The sequence below is a fragment of the Amblyomma americanum genome, chromosome 6, assembly GCF_052857255.1.
Source record: "Amblyomma americanum isolate KBUSLIRL-KWMA chromosome 6, ASM5285725v1, whole genome shotgun sequence".
Classification (NCBI taxonomy): Eukaryota; Metazoa; Arthropoda; class Arachnida; order Ixodida; family Ixodidae; genus Amblyomma; species Amblyomma americanum.
The window spans coordinates 81,523,262-81,536,990 of NC_135502.1; positions in this window are offsets into that span (position 1 = coordinate 81,523,262).

Here is a 13,729-nt window from a genome sequence, read left to right on the forward strand (position 1 = left end):
AGGCGCACTGTCGGTAGAAAATGTAGTGCATGCGCCGCACTCTCGCCAAGCTTGTTGCTGGTTTCGAGCGGATTGTGCTGGCATTTAAGTAAGCAAACAATCCAATCTAGAATCTCACGTGGCAAACAGAACATTAGGCTCTATTTGTACGTCTTCAAGGATAGGCTCAATTGTAGCATGCCATTTATTTACATAACGCTTGACGTCTTTAACTCAATTAATCTGGGGTGAAAACAGACTCTCCATAACATAGCCTAGCGAATGCAGGAAGCAAGCGAAGAATGTAAAAACAATATTGGCCCATAATAAAGCACTTTCGGCTGAATTGAACTCACCGCCTGGAGCCTCCGCTATAGATGACTGCATCATAGACATTTCTGGACGAAAAGATAAAAACGAGTTAGTGGAGCCTTTTGATTTATTGAAGTACTTATGCTCAACAAAAACTACTCTATACAGCACTTTTCAAGCAAGAGATCCTTAATCAGTCACTGAGTTTTATCGCTTAAATTTTCACAATGTTCAGAAGGCAACTTTTTACAACGAATACTTCTACGCTCTGCTGTGCCCGTGGCAAATGTGCCATGGTCAGAAGTAAGATTGACGACGTCGTGCTTTCAAATACACATTTTTCCAAGCATTTCAATCGAAAAAATTCCAGCGTCCAGTGAGGGGAAAGCTGCCGAATCCGGCGAGTACCCGGTGGACCTGGGGATCAAACCCTACACCTTTCGCATACAGGTCAGATGCTCAAACCACTAGGGCACATTACCACTGTAATATTAAAGAGACTCTGCGGACAAAGTTAACTTCTCTTCTATCGATGTATTACCGCATTCCAACTATAAACGTGCAACCTAAAAAAGGTTAAAAAGAACACAGATGTCGCCACCACCGAATGGTTTCGCAAATAACTCCGATGGGTTCACAGTCGTCTCGGACCCCAGAGGCCAGACATTACTTACATTCACTTCATAACTGTGACCCCGGAGTCTTTTAAGGTGTACAAGTCACCGAGTTTGAGTCGAGTGGCGAGAAATTCGATTTTCTCAGTAACAAATGCCTTTTTTTTGTTGCCGGAGGAGCATCAGTACACCCATATAAAGTCGCAAAATAGAGTTCTATAAAGAGATAAAGAAGGATACAGCTATAATGAATATCCCTTTCACACACAAAAAAAGGAAAAGTTTGGTCCGAAAAATTCGAAATGTCGCTTTTTTTTCCGCGTTAGCTGAAAAAACCGATTTGGTAATCTCCTGGGTGTGTGCTAGCAAATTGCTACACCTATTAAGCGCTTCATTCGACAATGTCCGACACTATAAGAACACACCGCCCTTCTTGATTGCTTCCATGGTGCCCATGTCCCAACCTTCTTTCCCCGCCATCAAAGGTGTGCAGCTTATCTCCTTCACTATCTGCTATGTTCGCAGGCATACACGATGCATGTTTAGGATGCTGTCTTAAAGAATTTGTATGCAGGCGTTGAAATGATGCATTATGCGGAGCCTGACAACCAACTTGCTTTTAAATATTTCGCCTGTAACGGCTCACAAAAGATCGGCAAACGCATCTTTAGTAAGGATTGAAAAGTATAGCGAGTCGCTAACTTGATAATATAGTGAATAACATATTCCCAAAGGAGACAGGGCACGCACACGACACTTTTGGTACCTTCTCTTCTTAGTGACATGCCTGTGTTGTGTTATTACCCTCACTATGCTGGCAAACGCATTTTTCACTGTTACGTTACTATTTGTATAGCACTATGCGCCAGCACAAGTGTGGGTGCACAGGCGAAGTTTCCGTAGCCACTGCCTTCCAAACCAACGAGCCTTCGAAGTAAGCACCGCTAGAAAAAAAAAACCACTTCTAGCTTCAGTTCAATTTATATAGGGTAATACAACCAATACGTCTATATGCTAGAATATACGCCTGATGATGACGATTAATTTTTGTGGCGCAAAGGCATCTATGGCCAAAGAGCGCATGGAACACGACATTTTCGTCTACTCAAGGTGGTGTCAAAGGCCCATTTCCAAACCACTTCACCTCAGATGAGCCGAGCACTGGGCGATGGTAACGTTTGTGCCCATTACATCCCTAGTGGGTACTCGGCGGCACTGGGGGTCGAACCCCACACCTCCCGCATGCGAGGTGGCTGCGCAAACCTCTAGGCCACCGCTGAGGTACAAGGTGCGGCGGAGGAATTCCGGCGTACTTCGCTTCAAAACGCGTATCTCTGAAGCTTTTTGCATTATGTATCTTTTTTTATGCAGCCACCCCAGTTCGACCTCACTATTCGTGATATGATGGGTCAGCTTTATGATACAGTTGCCATTCGCTACTCACATCCAGCACTTCAGTTATTAGTGTACACGAACTTCAGTGCTAGTTCAGAACTTGAAGTGCGCAAAGCTTAAAGTTACAGGCAGCTTCTAATTCAAATATATATAGTTTTATGCATTTACGAACTCGAATAAACTGTTTATACAGCACAAAAAGAAGCGCCAGTTAGGCTCAATACAATTTAACCCTACGGCTCAAAGTGTTCACTGATCTTTGCTCTCCTTAAGGATGGCAGTAAAGTTTGACTTACCAGAAGCAGCACCTGCAATTAAAATAAGATTTCGTTAGTGATGTTCTGCTCTATTACTGCACAACAACTTAGGTCGATTTTGTTCGAGGCCAATGACGAGACACTCTTTAATAGCGCAGAGTAAGAGCTGTCACAAAATTGAATTAAGTTTCGATGTCAGCAGACATCGGCTATAGACGTACTTCTATCTGCACATACAGAAGTCGAAGCACGCTGATAGGATTGTCGCTAACAGGTGCAGAAAGTTTGCGCTACCGCTTACGCCGTACTACCAAGTGCACACAACAGTACAGCGAGGATTATGGCGGCGCAAAGGGGAACTTTTTGTAAATGTCTACAGAACTCTCCAACCTGGGCGTCGCCGTATTGCTCACTGGTCTTCTGTGTGATACCTGACACAATCACCATGGTACCGCAGGTGCACAAAACAGCCCAGCAAACACTATGACGAAGCACAGCTTAAAAAGGTAGGGACCTTTCGAACAGGCTCCCGAGAAGCACGCATGCCGGGTCCCCCGTCGATTCTCCTCCAGTCTCTCGCAAAACCTCACCCGTGTCTGAGGCCGAGCCTGCCTCTCTAGAATGTCCGGAAGGCAAGACGGCGGCAGCCCGGTAATAAGGTTTTGTAGCAAAAATTCGAGACTAGAAGCGGTTCATTGCACCTGATTTCCACCCTTTCTTTGTCTTATAGCCTTACCAGTGCCGACAGTGATTACAGGGTGTTAAGGAAAGCAAATGTCCAGTGCCTTCTGTATCCCTCTAGTTACTAGCACTTAAATTTTACTTATCATTAGATGGTGAGTCTTCGACAACACGTGAAGGCCGGCGAAATATTTTAAAAAATTACGAAGAAGCCTTAAATTTAATTCGTGGTCGGCCGTGCACTTTCGATCTTATTTAAAATGTATTCATGTTCTTATATGCAACCCCTCATACAGATGTGCTGATATCCACAAACGCAACCATAATCGTTCACTAACCAGAGCGAAAAAACAATGGGTTTCGTTATCAGCAGTTTTGCACAGCTGCTAGATAGTTCCGCTTCGATGGTGCACTTTGGTATAGGAAAACGTGCCATACAAAACCGTCCTATGGGCGTCTGTGGAAAAAGCTATGTCCGTCTATGGCCTTTTATGAACGTCTATAAGCACATACAGAGGTGCTTATTGCCAGCTATTGAAAAATCTATGCCACTAAAGCTATAGCTTTGGAACCATACAACTGTTTTAAGCTCTCTATAGAAAAATATATCAGCCTGTATCTACAGCTATAGGTAGAAATAGGAAAGGTTTATAGCTATTTGGGCCAAATGTCTATAGCCGGCCATAGGGCATTTTTGTATAGGGTAAGGATACACTGGGTTTTTCGAATAATTTAGGTTTTAAGTTACCAGCTCCACACGACAAAGGCAGCAGCGTTTCGACGTCTCGCTTAACGTTTGTTCTAAGGCCAATAAAAGTTACAGATTGGGCGTCTACGGTGGAAACGAATATTTACAGCCCTACCGTGTGAAAAAAACACCGCTTTTGTGAATATGCTGGTGTAATCGTTTTTTGTCAGCTCCTTCAAGTAGAAACGAGAGAAGGCTTCTTGTGATATAAATATATTTTCATCGAGAAAAGCAGCAAATTTGTCCAAAATCGTCATATTTATAACGCGGTTAGCCAATCTAACACTGCGTAGCTGTAAGCCAAAGCGTACACACTCCCGTATACGTCGCACCGCAGCCTAGTGGTCTAATACATTTGCGCAGAAAAATTCTCACATCGATATTTCTCTAGCGCCAGCTTTTTTTTATTCTTTAGAAAAAATATACCGCACTTCAGCTTCTCTTTACGCACACAGTGCTGGTACGACAAGCAACATTGATCGGTGTCCCTCAGTCTCAATACCGATCAGCGAAGCCTGCCACTAATTTTCAGGTATAAGAAAGGCTTTCCCCGCACAGTGGTGGTGGATAAGCGCAACAGGTGAGTAATATTTCAGCTGATAAGAGGGTTAACAACGTTTTAAGTATGAATTCGCTAAAGATAAGTACTCGCGAAAAACGCGAAATAAACTCATTTGCTTTCAGCTATCACGGTTGGGGATTTGGTAGCGCCTAGTGATTTTTGACTGGACCTTAGTAGCAGCAATATCAATTTCAAGAATTTCGAAACCACAATTGCACTCGGTACAGTTGAACTATGAATTATGTGCACATCAAACGTCATTCGAAAGTCGGGAGCCTGTGGAGTGTACGCACGGGCGCAGCATCACATGTGGCGCACCTGTCCACCACAATGCCGGTAAGCACAATTCGCAAAAAAGCATTCGCTTCCACCGGCAGTTCCTAAATTCAATTTCTTGTCGACCAGTCATTTGAACCGGATAACTCAGACAGTAACAGCAACGGCAGCCACTGCGGGCAGCACATTTGCGGAATCGACAGCACTTGCCGGAAAATAAGACGGCCAATCGCTACGCAGGCTCTACCCACTGTAGGCCTATAGAATATCGGATGATATAAGACATACTAAGTACATCATTCAAAAAGACTTGGTGCATTATTTGCTTCGCTTGCAGGAAGTGAGTCTGACCGTAATGATCTAAATAGAGGGCAACTTCTTTTTTCTCACATATCCTGGCGTTCATGCGGCCTTAAAGGGACACTGAGGAGAAATTGAAGTTGGCTTGTATCGATAGAATACCAGCTCCTGATCACAAAAACGCCACTCCTACTGAAAACAAAGCTCTTGTAATGTAGAAAATAGCAAGAACCAAAATACATGTATCACCGCCACAGGCCAATCTCGCAAGTACAAGTGTGATGATTTCCTAGGACAAGAGGTGCCACCTTGGAGGAATTTGCCTTACTTCATGGACGTCGCGAATCTCTGAGGCAGGCAAAGGAAGGTTGCGCACCGCACCGCTAGCTGTCAGAAATCACGGAGTCTGCGTTTACGTCACGTGGCACGTCACTCCGTTCTGAGACGTCATAAGAGTTGCCATGGCGTCATAAGAGTTCCCTGAGTTTGAATCAAAGCGGCGGGAAAAAATTTTTCATCTTCGAATCCAAATTTCATTGAATGAAATGCATCTTTCGCGCCCGGACAAGCGGCAACGAAGCCATGAAATGCCGAACTATCAGAATTTGCTAACAAAATAAAATTGATAGAGCTCTCCTCAGTGTCCCTTTAATTCTGCCCGTATACATTTTCCTGCCGGACATCAAAAAAAAAAAAACATTAGCACGGATCAGTCGATGCACTTATTTTGCAAAACTCCATCAGGAGAAAAAAAGGAGCTAAAGGCTGTTAGAGCATTGCTACCGTAGTATCTTACTCGTTGACTTCCAGGCCGCCGGCGCGACAGTCAGTGCTTCCGCCGATCGCAAAGGCTAGCCATTTCCATCTTCCTTAGCGAAGCTTGTTCTTGTGGGTTAACCAGCCGCGATTGCTTAGTGGCTTTGGCCCACCACAACGGCGTCCTTCATAGACCACGTGCCGCCTCTGGATGTTCAGTCAAGCACTGTACCAACTACAGTGGTGGCTCAATGGCCTCGGCATTCGGCTGATGATCAAGAAGTCGAGGGCTCAATCCCAACCAGGGGGCCATGTTTCGATGGGGGCGGAATATAAAAACGCCGGTATGCTGTGCGATGTCAGGGCACGTTAGAGAACCCTAAACGCTCTAAATTTGTCGGAACCCTCCATTACAGCGTCCCTGAAAGTCCATGTGTCGCTTCGGGACGTTAAAATAAAATTAACGATTTAAAACTTCCATGCGCCATACAGCAAAGGAAAGCCCGGTTATGCGCAACAGGGAAAGCGCTGCGTTTAAAAGCATGAATTCAAAGGCAGAACTGCCCTCTGTGTAATGGGTTTCATTGCGAGGGTAGCAAGATAAATGATCTGAGCAGACTCACTCATGGTTGCTGACGTGTGCCGACGTCAAGGCTGCGGACGATTACGATGTGGTACCCTGTGGCGCTACGACTGAGACAGCAGCGAGCAGCAGCGGCCGCTAGGGGTTGCAGGTCACCGGAACCAGGGACAGCCGTTGGGCGACTGGCAGCTGGTATCCTCGCGAGGCCTGAGAGGGCAGCGGTGTCAGCGGCAGCGGCCAACACCTAGAAGTGCCGGAGAGAGCGCCAGCCGACAAGATGCTCTGCTCGAAAGAGAAGACAAGCCTTCAGAGGTCGCAGTGGTGGACGCAACGAAGAGCACACGGTTGGAGTCGTCGAGAACCTGCAAGCGCGTTCGTGGTTGTTGTTGTTGTTGTTGTTAGCCTATCAAAAGATGGCACATACCCACACTGGGGGATCGGCCAAGAATCGGGTGGCTGTTGTGGCGCGAGGCCATGCAGCGTGCTCTCCTTCTTCTTCGTCTTCTGCTTGGGTCTTCTTCTTCTTCTTCGTCCTCTTAAAACATGGCACATACCCACATTGGGGTACCGGCCTAGGTGTAGTGGCATAGACAAAGAAATTTCCATAGGAGATTACGACAAAATTTTAGCACGAAGCGTGAATTTTGAAAAATGTATAAATAAAAACGACAAAAAATCCTTAAAGTAAAATAACAGATAGCATTTTGGTGAAAAAAGAAGAGCTCGAAAAATATTAAAAGAATTATCAAATCAACCTACCAGTGGAAATTACGTAATCATGCAGAATCCTACAAATTGAGCCCAGTGCAAATCCTTTGGCGCTTGCACCGAACGATAATAAAACTGGCAGAGATAATGGGTGCCCTAACCTGGAGAGAGGAACCTCCAGGTGAATCTTCCTCTGAAGTGCGAACTCTGGACAGTTGAGGACAAAATAGCCTACAGATTCAACTTTTTAATGTCCCTTCGAATTTGAAACTATTGCTTTATAAAACACTAATACGATCTAAACTTGAGTATGCAACACCTGTATGGGACCCTGCCCATGGCAACTTAATGATCTTGAGATGGTTCAAAATAACTCTGTACGTTTCATCCTTGCTAACTACAACCGCACAGCGAGTATAACTGCAATGAAATCTAATCTCTGCTTCCCTACACTAACATCGCGTAGAGAAGTGTTTCGTCTCGCCCTGTTACACAAGCTGTTTCATCATCCTGCTTTACGTGATCACCTCATCCCCCAGCCAATTTATGTATCCCGTCGTATTAATCATAATCTCAAAGTTGGAATTGTGTCATGCAACACGAAATGCTTCTCGCAGTCATTCCTGCCGCGCACCTCACATGACTGGGACCACCTTCCCGCAGAAGTTGCTGGCATTGTAAATTATGAGCAGTTCCGCGTAGCAATAGCTAACATTGTATATTCAGATGCTTTTTAAATATTCTTGTAACCATCTGTATTTTCTCACTGTTTTTGTATATTTACCACTCCCCCTCCTTAATGCCACTAGCCCTAAGGGTAATGTAAATAAATAAATAAATAAATAAACTTCCCAGCATGCGTCACATAAATAGGTTTGTCGGTGTCAACCCACACCTGCATAGATACAAATTCAAACTGTGAATCTTGCACTGCAACAGCGCCATTGATACCTCACACAGCCTGGTTTTACACGAACGGATGTTCCAGTTATATGCTAAGTGCTGATAATCAGTGGAATTTAGTAAGGAATCACGTAACCTGGCTGATATGTGTTGGAACCGCTGAAACCTGGAATTCGCCAGGAGGCTGAAATTCGGGACAGGATGAGTCAATGACCCGTCAAGAGCCGACCTTGCTAAGCAATCACCACCACATTTGAATGAATACCTGAATGGCCAGGGACCCAGACAAAAACGGACCTCCTTCAAAGTGCATGGGGCAAAAAATCGCAGGAAACGGCTCAAAGAATCTTTTGGTGATGTTTCAAGGGACACTAGAACTTACAATCAGCGAGAATAATAACGTGACACACATTAGATGGGATTTTGTGCAGGGCCAATCTAAAAGCCAAAAATTCTGCAAAGAATAGAGGAATGTAATCAGGGATGCGGACGGAATAGCTCCAGGCCAAATCCTACGAATACATCTCAACTGCAGCTTTTTGGCAGCTGACGGAGGCATCGGTAGAAGGCACCATATTATAGGGGTATTCCTCTATGTGATCAGAGAGAAGGTCGTTTAAAATGTTTCCCGGCATGTGTTTCGCATGAGATGGGAAGACGTGGTCAAAATGTATTTCTACTGACCGCCGGCGTGTCAACAACCTACTGCAAATAATTGAGATCAACACCAATCGGTGTTAAAAGGTTCTGCGTTAACATAATTTGTGGAATTTGATACCGTGGCCAATGATGAGCAAAGAATAAGGCCGTCTTAGACACAAAATTAGGAGTACTGACATCAGTCACCGGGTCCAACGGCCTGAGGAAAGTTCGCATCGTGATTATTTGAAAGCGGGAACTTAGATCAGGGATACGGGCTTCCAGATAAAGCACGGCGTTTGAAACTGATTTTCGGAGACCAAGGCAGAGACGTAGAGCGCGCCTTTCCAGTAAGATTAAGGGTTGAATCTTTTAGTTTGCACTACCAGAAAACAGAATGCAACAAAATTCAAGTATAGGTCTTTCATATGCTTTGTATAGTAACAATAATGTGTCGCGGCGCATCCCAAACTTTTTATTGGCGATTCTTGTCAGCCGGACTAGAGCGCGTTCTTCTTTAGACACAATGTTCTTTATATGAAGGCTCCAATATAATGCTGCGTAATAAGTAACACCTAGATATTTAGCGGATTCCACTTGTGGAATCTGGTTAGAGCGATGTATTAATGAAATGTGCAAAGGCGTGTCTGGCGGAAATACCAAAACGCCGCATTTGTCAGCATACAGTGCAACCGTAATCCAAGAGCAACCAAATATTCCTGCAGAATCTGGTAAAGGGAATGGATATCCCTGACCGAGGCGAAAAAGGCTGTCATCTGCATACACAAAAACTTATATCAGGACGAAAGTGGATGCCACTAACCAAAATAATCAAAAGCAGCGGGGATAGCACCGATCCTTGCGGCACACCTCTTGATTGATAATGTGTATTAGCAAATAGGGTTCCCTCTGTGCAGTAAAAGCATCTCTCCTTCAGAAATTCAGACATCCACGCATAAATGTTGGTTGGAGGATGTAACTGAGCAAGTCTGTTAAGTAGTATAACATGTTCTACACTGTCATAGGCCTTTGCTACATCGAGTCACCAAATCTGAAACTTCCTTTCTGCGTAGCGAAAGCCGAATTCTGCTGTCTAGATTCACATGCGCGGACCATATAGAGCAATAGAGCATCCGCGACGAAAGACAGTCTGGGCTTAGCTGAGACCGTTGATGTCATGAACATGTTTTGTGAGGCGACTGCGCACTTTTCTTTCAATTAATTTGACTAAATTAGAAGTTACCGCAATTAGCCGAATATTATCTAAGACGTATCCTTTTTCTGCATCTCTCATCAATAAAATAATTTTCGCTGTCTTCCAAATGCTTGGAATCTATGCATTTTCCAACGAAGCATTGACGATACCTCAGAGGTCGCTTGTAAAATCCCGGGCTAAAATTTTAATCATACCAACAGTAACACCAACTTGACCAGGAGCTGCAGGATGCAGCATTTCCAGGACTGAGAGGAGCTCTGATGCGTTAACCGCGGTATAACCCGAAGAGAAGAGATTGTGCACAAAGGGACGTTTCTCTGCGTCTGGAAACGGAACGCCAATCTCTCAGCAGTACGCTCTAGGGTTTCCTGAGCGTTTTGTGTTGATAACACTGTTAAAGCAGTGAGGAGAGGGACTGCAGAACGCTTGTTACGTTCCGTGATTATGTACAGGGCCTTCCGATTAGGAGGATTTGAAATATGTGTGTTTAAATTTTGTTATACTCCTCCTTGGCTTCTAGAATCGTTCTTTTGAAATATGCTGAGAAGAATTTGTAATTTAACCAATTAGCTGGACACCGGTTGCAGGATAGCCTCTTCCAGGCCGCTTTTCGGCGACGATAGGCCTTCTCACATTCTTCTGTCCACCAAGGAGACGGCTTTTTATTACAGGCTGTTGCGGGCAAATGAATATTGAGTGGTCTACTGCATTTTGAAAAAATGAAACCGTCTGCAGCGCTCTGTAATCCCAGCTTGTACAAACTAGAGAGGCAAGTGAGGCGGACATCAGAATTTTATAAATATTGTGGCTGACAAATTTATGGGTTACACAGCTAGGTTTGAGCGGAGATAACCGCATAGTGAAAGGTATAGGAAAGTGGTCACTAGATGTACCCGAATCCTGTGTCGACCAATCTGTAACCTCTAGCCTACCTGCTGATAAAGTCAGGTCAATGGCTGAGCGAGAAACCCCTCGCACAAATGCTATTTCTCCGGAATTCCAGCAGCGTACAGCATTTTCAAACAGCCACGACCAGAGAAGCTTGCCGCAGGAATCACTACGACCTCCCCAGTCACGATAGTGAGAGTTAAAATCTCCTGCGATGTCTGCAGTGCTTCCGCCAGTCACCAAGCTGTCTAAACAGTCTGTTCTGTGTACACCTAAAGGAAAATATACGTTAGCAATTGTAATATCGGCACAATGCGGAAATAAATGTTTATCGCTAAAGCTCACAGTCAGGGAGAAGAATTTTCTTAGAGATAGATGCCTGATTGTATAAATGTTTAGAAAGCATGGTTACCAATCCACCTCCCCTGCCAAGATTTCGATCTGACCTGAAAACTGGAAAGTTTCTCATTGAAAATGATATATAACGTGGTAACCACGTTTCTTGTAAAAACACAATATCAGGTTTATGTTTGAGAATAAGTATTTCTAGATCTGGAAGAGAAGGCAATACAGAGTGGCAATTCCATTGCAACACTTTGATACCTGCCATGATTACTAACCAATTGAAGAGGCATAAACCGCCTCTTTAAGGATATCAACATAGGGAAGAAGTTCGGGTGGTCCCTTTTTAGCTTTCATCTGTGGAGAACTAGAATTAGATGGTGACGAGGAAGCACGGCGATTCTGAGTAGGGCACGACATTTCGACATCTATTATGCAGATGTCAGTGCGACATGCACTGCTAGTAATAGAGATGTTAGGTGGGACCTGGGTGATGTTGAGAGGCTAGCACTAGCTGCACAAGCTGAAACAGATGCAGACGTTGCTGACAGAGCAGATGCTGATGGTGACAGATTGAACTGCAACAAACTGAGCCAACGCCTCAGAAAAAGTGTTTAGCAGTCACTCAACCACATTATTAAAGGCTTTTTCTACTGTGGTCTTAATGGAGGCAGTCAGGTTGTATTGAATGTCCCCAACAGAAGCGCGCGCGCACACGAGTAGCATATGAGTCTTTTTTCCTGTTAAGAACAGCGTAATCATCGGCTGTAGAGCACCGCTTCTTTTTGATAATATCCAACAAGATACACTCTTCACTACGTTTTGCGCAGTCGGCATCATCAGCTTAGTGGATGTTGCTGCAAAGGCGACAATGAGGCTGCTCTGAGGCGCAGTTATTACCAGAATGGCCTTCTCCACATAAACGGCAGTGTGTCTCCGACTTGCATGCTTTGTTTTTGTTGTTGTTGTTGTTGTTGTTGTTACCCTCATACAATTGCACATGCCCGCATACGGGGACTGATCAAGAATTGGGGGGCACAGAGAGTTTTTAAGGTAAATATTTCCTGGACGAAAATAAAATGAATGCTGAGGAAGGAAGAAGTAAACAAAAAGGAACAACGAAATGAAACGGGAAATGCATAACGCACGCAGGAGATTGAGACTGATGTTTATAGCCGAGTGGTTAAATGATAATGATAATTATAAGAATAACAATAATATTGAAAAATACAAAAAAAATACCAAGGTAGTCGATTTGATTTGATTTTGGCGGTGGTAAAAACAGACTTGTTGCTGTACCCAAGTATGGTGGCTCATACAATGGCATGCTTTGCTGCTCGGGTCAGGCGGTATTCTTCTTCTTTCATCATGCCGATTGTTGAACGATGCCACGCGCTCAAATTGGTCCTACCATTTTTGGGGTATTTGCCTGGGGAGTCGCTGCAAGTTGGCGGCGCCCGCGGCTGCTGCACAGCGAACGGGATCAACGTCTGTGGTGAGCTCATGACGGACGTTGCTGCTTCCTCTCGCCATGCCGGAGCGTTCAAGCAGGGTCCCGAACTCAGGCTACGCTCCTTGCAGACGTCGACTGTCTCGGTGAACCGGAGACAGGTCCTCAGGAGCGAGACGCAGGCGTCTGACGTCACGACTTGCAGGGGGTGTTCGGTACATGAACGGCCATCGAGCACCGCCACCAGATGTCTCGTTATGATGATGGCACGCCAGGCAACGAGAAAAACAGCGAAGAAAGGCTTCCAAAAGAAACGGTTTATTGGGATGAGTTATAGCAGCGCATGCAACATGCGCAAATCGTAGGGCTTATTTAGAAAAGAACCGCCAGAGACCAAACACAGAAACCAACACTAAACACGCTCAACCACAGACAAACACAGGAACAAAGAGACAACGCACGTGTGCGCTTATGGAGTTTTCTCCTGTCTTAACTGAGAGGCGCTGTTCACTACGATAGATGCGAAAGGCGCGCCATTGGCCGCACAATGTTTCTTACTCCTTGATTCTTACGCCGTTCGGCCCGAGCGGGGCCTGACCTTGGCAGAGCCTGAAGGTGAAATTGGCGGAACCAGCCGTTCTCTGTGTTTCTACGTCAGGAATACAGCTACCGCTCTGAAACTAATGGCTAATTTAACCTAAATTCTCTACTCCTGTCGGCTTGGAGACACGACACGCTCCCCAGAGAGAATGAATCCCCGACTGCGTGCTCAGCATGTCAGCATTGCTGGTGATGGCATGGGGGTGATTGCTATCGCAGAGCAAGAAGTGATAGTCATTAGTTCAAAACACAACAATGGAGGAAAGCTAAAAATGCGGCCTTCAGGGTTGATCTGTTTCGATCAACCTTGTCTCTTTTCAGCGCGCTCTTCTTACCGTGTGTAGAATGAGAACAGCTCTTTCTTTGTGATGCGGAGATTAAGAATCGTCAATAGCGGTAAAGGAAGCGCTTGAAAGGGAAGGCGCTATTAAACATTGAGCAAAAAAGCTGTGCGGAAAGGACTCTGCACGCGTCACTGCAGGGTATCCGCTGCTACCTAGGTGCTTGACCAGCGCAGAAA